The 15,393-nt window shown below is 41.2% G+C and overlaps 1 protein-coding gene across 1 annotated transcript in view; it reads left to right on the top strand.

The window, feature by feature from the left end:
- Positions 1–7,882: 7,882 nt before the first annotated feature.
- Positions 7,883–15,393, top strand: part of HYDIN (HYDIN axonemal central pair apparatus protein) — a 356,564-nt gene continuing 349,053 nt past the window's right edge. The window contains exon 1 of the mRNA XM_043435789.1: positions 7,883–7,968. The gene's annotated coding sequence lies outside the window, so the exon portion shown is untranslated. The remainder of the gene's footprint in view (positions 7,969–15,393) is intronic.

The following is a 15,393-nucleotide window of genomic DNA, read 5'->3' as shown; positions in this document are numbered from 1 at the left end:
AACAGGAATTCTATTTTGTGAGATTTTCATCAAAGAAAGGAAAAAAAAAATAGTGCATCTCTAATTGTGTAACTGCATTATCAACTGTTTTCCTAATAGATGATTTTTACTTTGCCAGGATATTGACAAGAAGCAAAAGCTCTGCTTACAATTGATTGCCCATGCCCAATGATGGGAGGAATCTTTCACAGACTAGCTCTGGCTCCACCTCTTTTAAACTATAGATCTTCTCTACCACACACTTTTCCAGAGCCACATGACACTTCCATATCATGAATCAGTCCTAGATCCTGGGGTTTCTCATCTACTATTTCTTCAATTATGTCTCATGGCCTACAGACACAGCAAGTGTCTATTTTCTTCTCTTGACAAGTGTTGGTCTTTGGGTCTCCTCTTGACAGTTAATCACTAGCACTATATTTCTGTTGACCATTCTTGGATTTGCATTTTTAGGAGGTCCGAGATAGAATAAAATCTGATTTTAAATTTGCTTCCAACCCAGACATTGACTGTATTTACTAAGGGCATGAAGTCATCCTCAGGACCCGCGATAAGATATATTTCTCCCCTACAAGCAAAAAACAGTGGGTGATTAAACATGGTGTGGACAGTTTTTTATTCCAAGGCCCTGTAATAGCAGTGTAATTAGTCTTTTAATTGTTGAGCTGAGTCTGATGTTCTAGCAGGAGAAGTTCAGTTCTACTAACTGAATAACTATAAATCACTGATATTAGAGGGGCAGGCACGGGAGATGGCATGCCACAAAGAACCGGAGGGGAAAGTGGGAGTTGTGTCATCTTGGTTAAGACCTTAGATCCAAGTCAGACAGACCTAAGTCCTGCCACTTACTACCTGTGTGATTTGGGGCAAGGCACTTATGCTTTGTGAGCTTCTGTTCCTCACTTGTGAAATGAAATAGAATAACCCCATGGGACTGTGAGAGTTTGTGTATAAAGCACTCTGCACAGAAGCACATAGTAAGCACTTCAGAAATGTTGGGTACCATCTATTTACTTCTAATGATTCTGTTTCTTCTAGTTCTCTATATCTAGATAGATATATATCTCATATCTTTGGTTGTTTAAACCTTTTACCAGAACCCATCTTCTTCATCTGTTTTTCAAAAACAACTCTTTTGATAGCAGGGGCCAGGGCTTAGTATTTTCTGCCTAAATAATGCCTAAAAGCATTCCTTTGCACATAATAATCCCTCCCATTCATTCAGCAACTTACTATTTCCAAGATGTTTTTCTCTGCTGTATAACTCAGTCTTGAAAACTAGTCTCCGGTGTTCTCCACCCTTCTGCTGCCACTCACCCAGCTGGTGCCCAGCAGAGGACCACACACTAGAGGCTCCTCCTGTGGAGATGCCTGGCTGCCCCTGTTGTCATTCAGCTCTTACCCCTGGAGTCGCCTCTTCAGAGAGGCCTCTGGCTCATCCCCTCAGTCATTCTCCAGCAGAGCGCCCTGTTATACTGTTTCAAGCACTTTTCACATCTGACACATTTATTTTGTTTGTTTATTTCTTGTCCAACTTCTCATGCTAGAATACATGTTTTGTGACAGCAGAAATATCCTCTCTTCCCTTAGGGTGTACATTCTCAACAGGGATGATATTATCCCCAGGGGGCAAAATTATCTCACTCTTGAGGAGTCAATTATCTCACTCTTCTTATGTATATAGCATAGATTTATGTGTAGTACACAAATATGCAGTATATATATGGCATTCAAATTTGGGAGGCAGAATTAGGACCAAAAAAGTCTCCTTAGAGGAGCAAGGGCTTCCCTTGTGGCTCAGCTGGTAAAGAATCCACCTGCAATGCAGGAGACCTGGATTCGATCCCTGGGTTGGGAAGATCCCCTGGAGAAGGGAAAGGCTACCCGCTCCAGTATTCTGGCCTAGAGAATTCCCTGGACTGTACAGTCCATGGGGTTGCAAAGAGTCAGACATGACTGAGCGAATTTTACTTTCACTTAGAGGAGCATAATGAAATAAAAGGTTGAGAACATTGCTTCACAGTATAGAACAATGATGAACACAGAGTAGGCTCATAAATACTTTTTTTTTGAGTGACTACATTACACCCTTTAATAGCTGTAGAAACCGAGGTTCAGAAAGATGAAGCCACTGGCCTCAGGACATGAAGGTAATAGATGATAGAACTGAGTCTCAAACCTAGGTTTCCTCAGTCTCGTGGTTTTTTTCTTAATGCTCATTATATGCTTTCTGAGTTGACTTGAACATACTAGACAGTCCCATGAGAGGAAACAAATACTTCCTAAGTGACCAATAGACAGTCTCAGAAAGTCAGTCTTTTCAGAAGAATCCAGCTAGCCTTCTCCAGGGGCATTAATGATGCTTGGCTCATCTTTGAAATGGGAGTTGGTTCCATCTCCTACTCTTGGTAAAATAAGAATGAAAAGTGAGCAATATTTTGGTGTCTTAGCAGTTGTTTCACAGCATGCCTGGGCCAAAAGGAATAACTAACAACTCCATTTATTAAGTAAACACATCCAAATAGCTTAATAAGCACTTCTGTTCTAACAATTTAGTGCTTGTTGAACACTGCACACCTTCTCAAGCCTTGGAATCATGTCGGCCACCACCAGTCTTATTTTCTGCTACACACTGATTTTCAAGTGGTGCTTGCTTTCATCACAGCAATTACTAAAAACCACCTTTGAAAAGATTTGGTCTTTGGAAACAGTAAAATAAACTAATATCAAAACTGAACTATCTCAAGCTAGTAGTTTCTGACAAATGTTGCTATAATTTCCATGACGATTTAAAATAACCTGAGACATCCCTCTGAGCTGACGGTGGCACCTGAGGTGCCTCAGTATATGCGTTTTGAGTTGACTTGAAACTCAGCAAGTACTGTGGCAGCAAACCAGGCAAGATATGATACTGGCTTGAGATAGAATGGTGGCAGGGGAGTTAGAAGTGGGAAGATTTGCAGAGAGGGGAAACAGTGGAAGCAGTGTCAGACTTTATTTTTTGGGGCTCCAAAATCACTGCAGATGGTGATTGCAGCAATGAAATTAAAAGACGCTTACTCCTTGGAAGGAAAGTTATGACCAACCTAGACAGCATATTAAAAAGCAGAGACATTACTTTGCCAACAAAGATCCGTCTAGTCAAGATTGTGGTTTTTCCAGTGGTCTTGTGTGGATGTGAGAGTTGGACTGTGAAGAAAGCTGAATGCCAGAGAATTGATGCTTTTGAATTGTGGTGTTGGAGAAGACTCTTGAGAGTCCCTTGGACTGCAAGGAGATTCAGCCAGTCCATCCTAAAGGAGATCAATCCTGGGTGTTCACTGGAAGGACTGATGTTGAAGCTGAAACTCCAATACTTTGGCTACCTCATGCGAAAAGTTGACTTATTGGAAAAGACCCTGATGCTGGGAGGGATTGGGGGCAGGAAGAGAAGGGGACAACAGAGGAAGAGATGGCTGGATGGCATCACCAACTCGATGGGCATGAGTTTGAGTAAACTCTGGGAGTTGGTGATGGACAGGGAGGCCTGGTGTGCTGCGATTCTTGGGGTTGCAAAGAGTCGGACACGACTGAGCGACTGAACTGAACTGAGAAGTGAAAAATTGAAGGCAGGGAGAGCTGGTCCAAAAATAGTCAATGAACAAGATGTGGAGATGAAGGGAAAAAGATTTGAAAAATGAAGTCTGGCACCTGGATGTTTGGAGAACTCGTATGTAGTAAATGGCTTTCTGCCCAGCCCTCCTTCACTTCCTGGAGAACTGACAGTCACCCTCCACACAGGAGTGGCCCTGGCAGTCATGTTCTTCCAGTGTGACCCATCTCTCTAGCAGAAGTGAATGGGCTCAGTGGATATGTTGTTGTATGTGAGTTAGCCTAAACCAGTTAGATTTTCCCTCCCAGGGATTTGGAATGAAAACTTAGTGTAGTTGTTTCTTATGGCTGCTGCAACAAACCACCAATAACCAGCTGGCTTCCTGCAATAGAAATAATTCTCTCACAGGCTGGAGGCCAGAAGTCTGAAGTCAAGACATAGACAGGGCTGCACTTGCTTTGGCAGCTCTGGAGAGAATTCTTCCTTGCCCCTTCCAGTTTCTGATGGCTGTTGGTGGTCCTTGGCTTCCTTGGCCACATTTCTTCAGGCTTTGCTTTTGTGGTCTCACTGCTGCTTCCCCTTTATGTGTCTGTGTCTTCTCCTATTCTCTCTCTTACAAAGTCAGTGGATTTAAGGGTCCACCTGGGTAATTGAGGATAATCTCATCTTGAGACGCTTTACTTAATTACAACTGTGAAGACTGTTTTTCTAAGTAAGGTATCATCCACAGGGTCTGGATTTTAGGACACAGGCACATCCTTTTAGAGTTACCATTTAATGCACTACACCTAGAGACAGAGATGAATGTTAACTGAGAGTATGGGTATGTGGGGCACTGGGTTGACTGTTTTGTAAGATTTGGGTAGAAAAGTAGGGAAAGACAAATCTAAGGTAAAGGAGAAAAAAATGACATACATAGAGAAGCAGAAACAAAGGGACATTTGGGTCCAGAGAGAGATATATAGACAGAGGAACCAGGCTTACTTTAGCTTCACTTTCTATTTCTTGGTTCACTTGGTGTTTGTTCAGTTCAATTCAGTCATTCAGTCATGTCCAACTCTTTGCGACCCCATGGACTGCAGCTCTCCAGGCTTCCCTGTCCATCACCAATTCTCAGAGCTTGCTCCAACTAATGTCCATTGAGTCAATGATGCCATCGAACCATCTAATCCTCTGTCGTCCCCTTCTCCTCCAGCCTTCAATCTTTCCAAGCATCAAGGTCTTTTCCAATGAGTCAGTTCTTTGCTTCAGGTGGCCAAAGTATTGGAGCTTCAGCTTCAACATTAGCCCTTCCAATGAACATTCAGGATTGATTTCCTTAGGATTGACTGGTTTGATCTCCTTGCAGTCCAAGGGACTCTCAAGAGTCTTCTCCAACACCACAGTTCAAAAGCATCAATTCTTTGGCTCTCAGCTTTCATTATGGTCCAATTCTCACATCCATACATGACTACTGGAAAAAATGTAGCTTTGACTGTATGGACCTTTGTTGGTAATGTCATGTCTCTTCTTTTTAATATGCTATCTAGGTTTGCCATAGCTTTTCTTCCTAAGAGCAAACCTATCTTATCTTCAACAATCCTGTGGGGTGGTTGCCCCTATTTGATAGATGTGGGAGCTACATGAAGCACAGAGGTTAAGTAGCAAACTCCACATAAGGGATAAGTTCAGAACTGGAGTCGTCTTGTAATAGTAAGAAAAATCACTGCTCATGTATGGAGCAACTACTGTGTTCTGAGTCTTATACACATTTTGCTCTAAGGGCCTTTATAATGGTAAGCCTGTGATTTCTGCAGGTTCTCACCCAGGGTCCTCCTCTGTGTGGGTCCCGTGGGCCAGGACTGCTGGGGTGGGCTTGGTGTCTTGAGGTCCTCAGGGTTACTGTCCTATTTCACTCTGAAGTCTGAAAAGGCTCTGTCTTCACAATCTTGTCTGCTCACTGACCCAATTATTTGCTCACAACTTAGAAAGAACAAGGCCCTAGCCTCATCTCTCTCACTTGATCAAGACGTAAGACTCCTTGAGGGGACAGGCAGCTTAAGACAAATGGAGAACTCTTCATACTTCCTGTGAGCCTTTTTGGTTAAAGGGAAGTGCAGGTTAACAAAAATGATTCCTAAATCTGATCTACTTTTTAACACCATAATTAGCCTTTAGTTGGATATCCATTTCTGCATATGTTTCTTGTTTGGGTTTGTTTTCCCTTGTGTTTGCCTGCCCCTCCATCTCTCTGACACCAAGGACATGCCAGGCTTCTATCGTCATGCAGCAGCTGCAGTGGGCCCTGTGGAGGAGCGGCCATGGTCACTGGCCACAGCTCTCAGCAGCCCTGGCAAGGCCTCTGGGGATGGGGGCTTATACTCTAGTCTCAGGTCTGATGCCGAGGTTCTGTGTGACTGGATAAATGTTTTCCTCCCCATAATAGTATACACTTTAATCCTTATCTTTTTGCATCTTCTACTGTTCTGTACACTTCAGGTATAACCCATGTTGCTGCCTATATTAAGCTTGTCTCATATATCTTATGTAACCCTAAAGTCAAGCAAGCATGACTTGTGGGTCACAGTCATAAAGCAGCTTAACTTTTTTCTTCTAGTCTCCCTTTAAAATGGTCTGTGGGACAAATTGTTTTCCTGCTTTTGGGTGAACTCAGTCAGATGCCAAGACTTTTATGGACAGTCTTGGGTGTCAAAACACAGCCTCAATGTGTTTGTCCAAAGTGATAATCAAAACTTTTAACTTAAAATTATGGCTTCTTCCTTTTTCAGTTTGGTCCTGATGCAAACAGGAAACCTGCAGGTGGGGATGAAAGTGTGGTCACTTTCTGCTTTTTTTCCTGTTGGTTTCTACTTGGGTCATTGCCAGCCACTGAACCTGTGCCTCCAGTTGAGTCACTTTTTTCTGGCTCCTCTGAGATTAGATCAGGAGGAGGGAATAGAGAAGGCATCAAGGAAATTGTCACTTGTCTGATCCTGCTGTGATTAGGTTGATACTTCCTTTTGCGGGGCACTTTCAAGAGTCAGAAAACTCACCCTCACTACTGGGCGTCTGTACCCTGCATTTCTCTCGGTGGAAAGAAATGACTAGAGGTTAGGAAATGGGGCTCACAGCTCAGATCTCTTTGAACAAATCTTCCTTAATCACCTACTCCTGCCCCTTTTATACACTTCACGTGTTACTGTCTGCTCTTATGTAGGTATTGTCTTCTCATGTGTGCTTAGTCGCTCAGTCATGTCTGACTCTTTGTGACCCCATGGACTGCAGCCTCCAGCCTCCTGCCAGGCTTCTCTGTCCATGGCGATTCTCCAGGCAAGAATACTGGGGTGGGTTGCCATGCCCTCCTCCAGGGGATCTCCCAAACCCAGAAATTGATCCGGGGTCTCCTGCATTGCAGGCAGATTCTTTACCAGCTTAACTATCAGGGAAGTGTTGCCTTCTCATGTCTCAGCTCAAATACATCTCCTCAATGGGAACTTCCCTGACCATCAGGTCTAAAGGGCTCATTGCCTTAGACATCTCCTTAGTATCACCATATTTTATTACTGCATTGTAAAGTGATCTTGTCTCTTCATCTGTTGTGTCCCACACCATAAGGAGAACTCTAAGAAATTAGGGACTCTGTCTCAATGATTACTATCTTCCAATGGCTAGAAAAGTGTCTCTGTGGTAAATGTACAACCAATAATTAGTGATCAATAGATAATTTATTGAATGAATGAATAAAGGTCAAGAGTTAGAGTCACTGGGAGGCATCTCAAGGCAGGATTTGAATGAGGCCACAGTCTAAGTGGAGTCTGGGGAGAACTGCATTATATTTTTGTCTGCATTCTCTGAGAAGAAAGATGGGGGTAAATGCATAGAGCAGTTATTCTCTTGGACTTTCCTGGGCATCTGGCAGCCTGGGTTCTGTTTCTGGCTCCTTTAAGACTGGACAATTATGGCCCATCCTACTTGGTACAGGGACATAAATTTTTGCAGATAACTTAAGGGTTCACAGACCTCCTGAAGAGGTAAAAAGGACCCTTAAAAGTTTATGGAGAGATGAAGAACCTCACTGCAACACTGGCAGATAGGCGTTAAATAAGATAATGCATGATGCACTTTTAGAGAACTAGGACAAGTGTCTGGTGAGAGAAGGTGCCTTTGGGGAGAGAAAGTGTCTGAAGAATTTCCAAAAACCAAAATCTTTTTCACAAGTATCGCTGCCGGGCAGTTACTATGGACGCTTGCTTTCTCCAATCATCGAGCAGCTTGCTAAGCTGTGCGGCGATGCGTGGTTGCTGTGGCAACGGATGGTAACAGCTTCGCTACCAGGTGGCGCAGGAGGAGAGCCCGCTGCTTGGAGCCGGGTGGGGGAAACCCTTGCTGCAGCGTCTGTGAGTTGGACGCGGGGTCTTGGTGGGGTACGGGGCGCGGAATTGACAGGGGGTGGAGGTCACTGGGGTCGAAGGCCCTCGCAGTGGTCGTGGGGTCGCAATATGAGGGGTATGTGGACTGGCTGGGGCGTCCCCTCGTGTTCCAGCTCTTTGTCCCAGGGGTTCCCTAAGCTTTCCAGATCCCATCTCTCCCCAGCCTCCTCACTCTCTTTCTCCTCACCCCCTCTCCCCTCAATAGTGGAGCCTCCTGTTTCTGTTGGTTCCCCAGACTACCTGTGTGGATGAGGAGCAGACATCAGCCTGAAGGACAGAGTTAGAAGTTCAGCTTGCTTCTAACTTCTAATTAGCTCGGCCTTGGGCAAGTCATTTTCTGTGTTTCCTTAACGGGAAAATGGGGTGCCGTACCCCCTCCTCCCTTCTTAGGATGACTCTGAGGATCAAATGCACTCCCGGTATACCCTGATGTGATTTACCTGTGTGGTCTCATTGCATAGCTGCGCCTGTGAGATGACTAATGATTAACCGCCCTTTACAGTTCAGCAGTCTGGGTTCATAGAGTGCCCCATGTTTAGAGCTGTCTGTATGACTCTTAACCACCTGGTGTCCCGTTCTCTACGTGTCCTCACCTGTTTTACCTTAGATTTCTTGCGCCCTGCCTCTATAGGGTCTTGGCCTTTTCTCTTCAGAATACTTCAACCAGTATGTATTTTATCTGGATGATTCTTCCCCACTCTCCTTTACTTTATTTCTGAAAGTAATTGAGAACCTACTTAATGTTTAGTAATAATCTAGATGTTTTGCAGGAAAAAAAAATGTAAGGACAGGATTTGTGCTCTTGATGAGCTTGTTTAGTGGAGTCATGCTTTACTACTGTATTAGGTTGGGGATGCTAAGGTCAAAGTTGAAGGCAAAGCCTTCGTTGCTGCTCTTGGGCTTTCTCTGGTTGCGGTGAGCAACAGCTACTCTGTAGTTGAGGTACGTGGGCTTCTCATTGTGGTGGCTTCTTCTGTTGCAGAGCACCGCTCTAGACGCACAGGCTTCAGTAATTGTGGGCTTAGCTGCTCTAGGGCATGTGGGATCTTCCCGGACCAGAGATCGAGCCGGTGTCCCACGCACTGGCAGGCGGATTCTTAACTGCTGGACCACCACGGAAGTCCCTGTTCCATTATGTCTTTGTTCTTCTAAATTTTGCTGTAGCCCTCATTTCATTCTTCAGTTTCATCCTTGAGAACATTGAGGAGGCTGTTGCCATTCATGTGGCTACCTGGACATCACTCTGCTTGGTGGACTGCTAAAGCCCTAGAATCGTTCATGCATCCTTCTGGGCTCTCCTCAGTCTGCACTGGACTGACTGTTGAGCGTTGATTGATGAAATGGACACAAGTATTCTCAGGACTAACTACCATCTCATGTCATTCTACAACCCACTGACTAAGCAGCAAAGACAATCACTCGGCTATTATAAAGGTTATTTTTTTGTCTTTTCATTTAGCTGAATATGAATAAATTGAATTTCCATCGTCCCCATTGATATAACTGTTTTGAAGTCTTGTTGTAGAGATTGTGCTTGCCCTGCATAGGCATCAACACTTGATATTATCAGTCTTTTAAAACTTTGTCTTTCTTATGGGAAAATAATGTTTACCACTTTGTTGTAATTTACATTTGCTGGCTTATTAGTGAGATAAAGCAGTTTATGATTATTTACTACTGATAATTGATCTTCTGTGGGTTGCCAATGTTTATCTTTGCCCAATTTAAATGTGACTGTCCTTTTTATATTGATTTATCAGAGTATTTTACATACCCTTGGTATTGATACTTTGAAATATTGATACTATATTGAGATATAATTTAAATTAATATTTTATCCCAGTAAGTTCTTAGCTGTTTTAAAAAGTCAGATTTATTATGCATAATTTACATACTGTAGAATTCACCTCTATGTTTTCTTCCAGTTTTATTGAGATATAATTGACATACAGTACTGTGTAGGTTTAAGCTGTACAGCATAATGAGTTCACATATATTCAGGATGAAATGATTGTCACAAGAAGTTTAGTCATCATCCATCATCTCATACAGATACAAAATTAAAGAAATATAAACAATTTTACTTGTGATGAGAACTCTTAGGGTTTATTTTCTTAACAACGTTCATGTATAACATACTGCAGAGTTAATTGTATATATCATGTACATTACATCCCTGGTACTTATTTATCTTATAACTGGAAGTTTGTACCTTTTGACCGCCTTCATCTGGTTCCCCCTTCCTCAACCCCTTACTACTGGTAAGCTGATCTCTTTTTCTCTGAATTTGCTTGTTTTTTAAGTATAGTTGACCTCCAACACTGTTAGTTCCTGTTACACAACATCATGATTGAATATTTCTATGCTTTTAAAAATGATCACTACTCTAAATCTAATTATCTGTCACCACTCAAGGATATATAATTATTGAATATATTACCCACACTGTATGTTTAATACCCATGACTCATTTATTTTGCAACTGGAAATTTGTACCTCTTAATCTCCATCACCGATTGCTCTCCTCCCTTCACCTCCTCCCCTCTGGCAACCACCAGAAAAAACCATACAGTTTGTTCTCTGTGTCTATGACTGTCTCTGTTTTGTTATGTTTATTCATTTGTTTTATTTTTTAGATTTCACATGTAAGTGATTACTTATTCTCTTTCTGACTTATTTCACTTAGCACAATACCCTCTAGATCCATCCATGTTGTGACAAATGGCAAGATTTTATTCTTTTTTATGGCTGAGTAATATTCCACTGTGTACATATACCACATTTTCTTTATCCATTTTTCTATTGATGGACATTTGGGTTGCTTCCATATATTGGCTATTGTAATAATGCTGTAGTGAACATTGGGGTGCATGTGTCTTTTCTAATTAGTGTTTTTGTTTTCTTTGGATAAATACCAAGGAGTGGAATTGCTAAGCCACATTGTAGTTCTAGTTTTAGTTTTTTGAGGAATCTCCACACTGTTTTCCATAGTGGCTGTGCATCAATTTACATTCCCACCAACAGTGCACAAAGGGTTTCCTTTCCTCCACGTCCTCACCAAAACTTATCTGTTGTCTTTTGGATGACATCTCTTCTGAGAGATGTGTGATGATATCTCATTGTGGTTTTGAGTTGCATTTCTCTGATTAGTGATCTTGAGCATCTTTTCGTGTACCTGTCGATCATCTATAAAGAACCCAGAAATCCACACTTATATGGGCAATTAATCTATGACAAAGGAGGCAAAAATATATCATGGGGAAAAGACAGCTCCTTCAGTAAACAGTGTTCATAAAACTGAACAGCTACATCCATAAGAATCAAACTGGACTACCCTCTCATACTATGCCCAGAAATAAATTCAAAATGGATTAAAGACTGAAATGTAAGACCTGTAACCATAAAACTTCTAGAAGAAAACATAAGAAATATGCTCTTTGACAATGATCTTAGAAATATTTTTTGGCCATGTCTCCTCAGGCAAGGGAAACAAAAGCAGAAATAAACAAATGGGAATACTTCAAACTAAAAAGCTTTTGCACAGTGAAGGAAACTGACAAAATAAAAGGCCACTTACAGACTGGAAGAAGATATTTTCAAATGCTATATCTGATAAGGGATTAATATTAAAATATACAAAGAACTCATACAACTCAACATCAAAAAAGCAAAAGACCCTACTAAAAATGGGCAGAGGATCTGAATAGACCCTTTTCCAAAATTTATTCCTTTTAGATGTAGATGTACAGTTCTGTGGGTTTTGAAAAATTGTTATGTATCCAAGTAAATGTATAGAATGATCCTGTTAACTCAGAAAGTTCTCTTGTTGCTGGTTGTAGTCATTCCCAGAAAAGTCTTTGTATCAACATATGTTATTATAATTTTTGGATAAATACCCGGGAATGTGATTACTAGGTTCTGTGTAGTTGCTCAGTCGTGTCCGACTCTTTGTGACTCTGTGGACTATAGCCCACCAGGCTCCTCTGTCCATGGGGTTCTCCAGGCAAGAATACTGGAGTGGGTTGCCATTTCCTTCTCCAGGGGATCTTCCCGACCCAGGGATCGAACCTGGATCTCCTGCATCACAGGCAGATGCTTTACCCTTTGAGCCACCAGGGCTCAGCCACATGGTTCTGTGGTAAGTATATGTTTAATTTTATAAGAAACTGTTTTCCAAATTAACTGTACCATTTTTCATTTCTACCAGCATAGTATGAAAGTGTCATCTGCTCCACACCCATGACATCTAGTGACAGTCTAGTTCGTTTTAATCATTTTTGTAGCTGTGTAGCGTTTTCTCATTCGGTTTCACATTTGCATTTCCATGATGCCTAATGATGTTGAACAACATGAGTTTATGGATTATTTTATCTCTTCTTTGGTTAAGATTGTGTTCATATCTTTTACTCATGTCTTATTCACTTGTCTTCTTACTGAGTTGCCTTTTGGAGTCAAAGTTTTAAATTGTGAAGTCCAATTTAGTATTTTTTCTATTATGTATTATGTTATCTAAAATTCTTCACCTAACCCATAGTAACACAGATTTTCTTCTATGTTTTTTTCTTGAAGTTTTATATATTTTGTTTTACATTTTATTTCATATTTTGTATATGAGCAAATTTAGAATTATTTAGGGGAAGGCCCAACAATCCCTCTGGCTTGTGTGGGAGAGTGATTCATGTGATCACACAGGAGAGGGGAAGTTATTATCTATTATTAATTAGTGATATAGTTTTACAAGCTTAAAGTAGCTTTGAGAATGTTTTTACATGTTAACATCAAAAATTATTTAGAAGAGGAAAACTCTCATCAAGTGTGAGAGAACCCACATAGCCTATGAGTGAGTATTGAAGCTATGTTTAAACTGGTAAACTGGGATCTGCATAGAGTAGATGCTTGACTCTGGATTTATGTTAATGGGTTTGTTTGTTGTTTGTTTTGAGGTGAAAGTTTTTTCAGGGAGGAAACACACTCCATAGAGTGTGGGCCCTCTCAGAAGGCAAGAGAGGCATTAGAGGCACCAGGTTATGGGGTTGTCAGTTTTTATAGGGGTGGGTAATTTCACAGGCTAATGAGTGGGAGGAGTATTCCAGCTCTTCTGAGGAAAGGATGGGGACTTTCAGGAATTGGGCCACCGCCCACTGTTTGACTTTTATGGTCATGGTGCCTGTGGGTGTGTCATTTAGCACGCTGATGTGGTTCAGCGAGTGCATACTGAGACTCAGAGTCTCGTGGGAGATACCTGGGCTGCCATCCTGGACCTTGCTGTCCCTGCTCAGTCTGTTGCACCCTCAGGCTATGTCATTCTTTTAAAGGTGGTACCCTGCCCACTTTCCTGCCTCATTCTCCCTGCAGAGATTTTACTCCCGTAACCTTTGGGGAACAGAAAGTCGACAGTCTTCTGTGGCTGCTTCAGTGCTGAATAGTCTCAGAAGTGCCGCGTCAACCCTGCCTGTCAGGGAGGAAGCATTTCTGGATGCCTGACCTAGGGGCCCCAGGGGCAGGACGACTTCTTGTTTTGAGTTGGTGTGGGCTGGAATCCTCCCATATGATTCTAGTTGTTATCTTATGTTTATGTTTACTTTAGATTTTATGTTTATTTTCATCTTTGGGGAACAGTGTTCATAGCTTTTAACTGATCCCTAGTGGGATTTGAACCTCGAAGGTTAAAGATTGCTGGTTTAGGACAGCACATTTCAGAGTGCAGGGCACAGTGACATGCTCCATCCCAGTTGCTGTTGTTAAAAGCGAAGAAGCAGCTGTTTCTGAGAGCAGTTTCTTTCTTTCATATATTTTCTCCCAAGATCTATTTCCTCATTAACACTTGCAAAGGAGCTTAGCATTTGGCTGCTCTTCATATAAAATGTCTTGCAAGGGGAAGCCAGGCTTGAAATAAGGCAAGAATCATTGTAGGATCATGACTAGAAGGATTCGAGTTGGACAGAGCATAAGTGAGGAATTAACATATCGCATAACGCCTCTACTGCAATTTAACTTGAAAAGCTGTGCAGTCTTTTTACTTCTTTGAGGATTTAAAGTGCTTTAGTTCTCCGATTTTTTAAGGGTCATATTTATCTGTTGCAGTGGTCGGGATGGAGAGAGGGCTTTTTAAAAGTGTTTCATGTGTGACTGAAAGACTTGTCAGAAAGTATATGGTATTGTTTAAGTGGTGATCTTCATCTTAAAATGAATACCAAAAAGTCAACTCATTTCACTTTGAGGAAAAATTAGTGTGACATGACTAAGAAAGAAATCTCATGTAATTTCACTGTCAGTTCATAAATCTCTCCTGAATTTTATTTATTTATTTATTTTTTCTGAATTTTATTTTTAAATGGCATCTTCTTGCTTTAACAGGCTATCTAAAATGTCCTAAATATGAGGTTGCTCTATTAACATGATCTCACAGCATTTATCTCTTTTTATTTTTTTAAACTATTCTTATAAACCCAAGTTAAAAAACGTCACCCCTAATTTTGTATTCTGTACAACTATGTTGTTGATGCCTGTTTTTATTATAAACAATCCACCAGGTTTGCGGCAATGACTTTGAAAAATCCTTAATTAAAATAAATTTCAAGGTTAAGCTATTTTTATTCATGCCTGGAAACAATCACCAATACTTGTGGCTTTCAGAATAATAACAGTGTGGTAAGCATATTTCAAAACCAGGAAGGCTGAAATTTGTGTTTATGAAAGCCAAAAAATTAGCCTTGCAATACTTTGGAATGTCCCAGGTAATTAATTATAGGTGATGTGTATTATATGGAACCTCAAAGATTTCAGCAGGAGGTAGAAAACAGGAGCCTTAGGTATTTCATTTCTGATATAATCCCTGTCACTCTCAGAGGGAATTAAAGTTTAATAAAAAGGAGTAACAGAGAAATATAATCCAAGAATACTAATTAATAACTTTAGCACCACCAGAATGAGATTCTGTAATAAATAGTAGACTGCCAGTTGCTAAATCATGAAATATTGCAGAGAGGAAAAAGGCAACACACTCTTTCACTATATGGCTTGTTATGTTAAAACTGTTAGTGGTAGGGAAGTTTTGTACTTGTTAATCATTTATGTTTTTGCATCGCTATTTGTAATTACAATTAAACAGATGGTTCCTAAAAAGATCGTGTGCTCTTAGCAATTAAAATCATGGCAGGCAGCTTTTCCTCTTCCCCAACATACAATTAAACTGAATAGAATCACACATCCTGTGGATTCCTCTGAGTAAAGGTTCTGTGCAGATTCAAGTAAAATGAGCCCTAACATCTTAAACCTTGTAAGTTGAGAACAGTGAAGCTGGCAGAGAACTTCCAAACTTGGGTTTTAGAAAGTAGTTCGCCCTCTCTGCTTTCTTCCCAAGTCCTATTCTCATCATATGAGGATTAGTAG

Source organism: Cervus canadensis, chromosome 18 (assembly GCF_019320065.1).
Source record: "Cervus canadensis isolate Bull #8, Minnesota chromosome 18, ASM1932006v1, whole genome shotgun sequence".
Taxonomy (NCBI): Eukaryota; Metazoa; Chordata; class Mammalia; order Artiodactyla; family Cervidae; genus Cervus; species Cervus canadensis.
The sequence above is the reverse complement of the archived record's forward strand: the minus strand, read 5'-3'. Positions and strand labels throughout refer to the sequence as shown.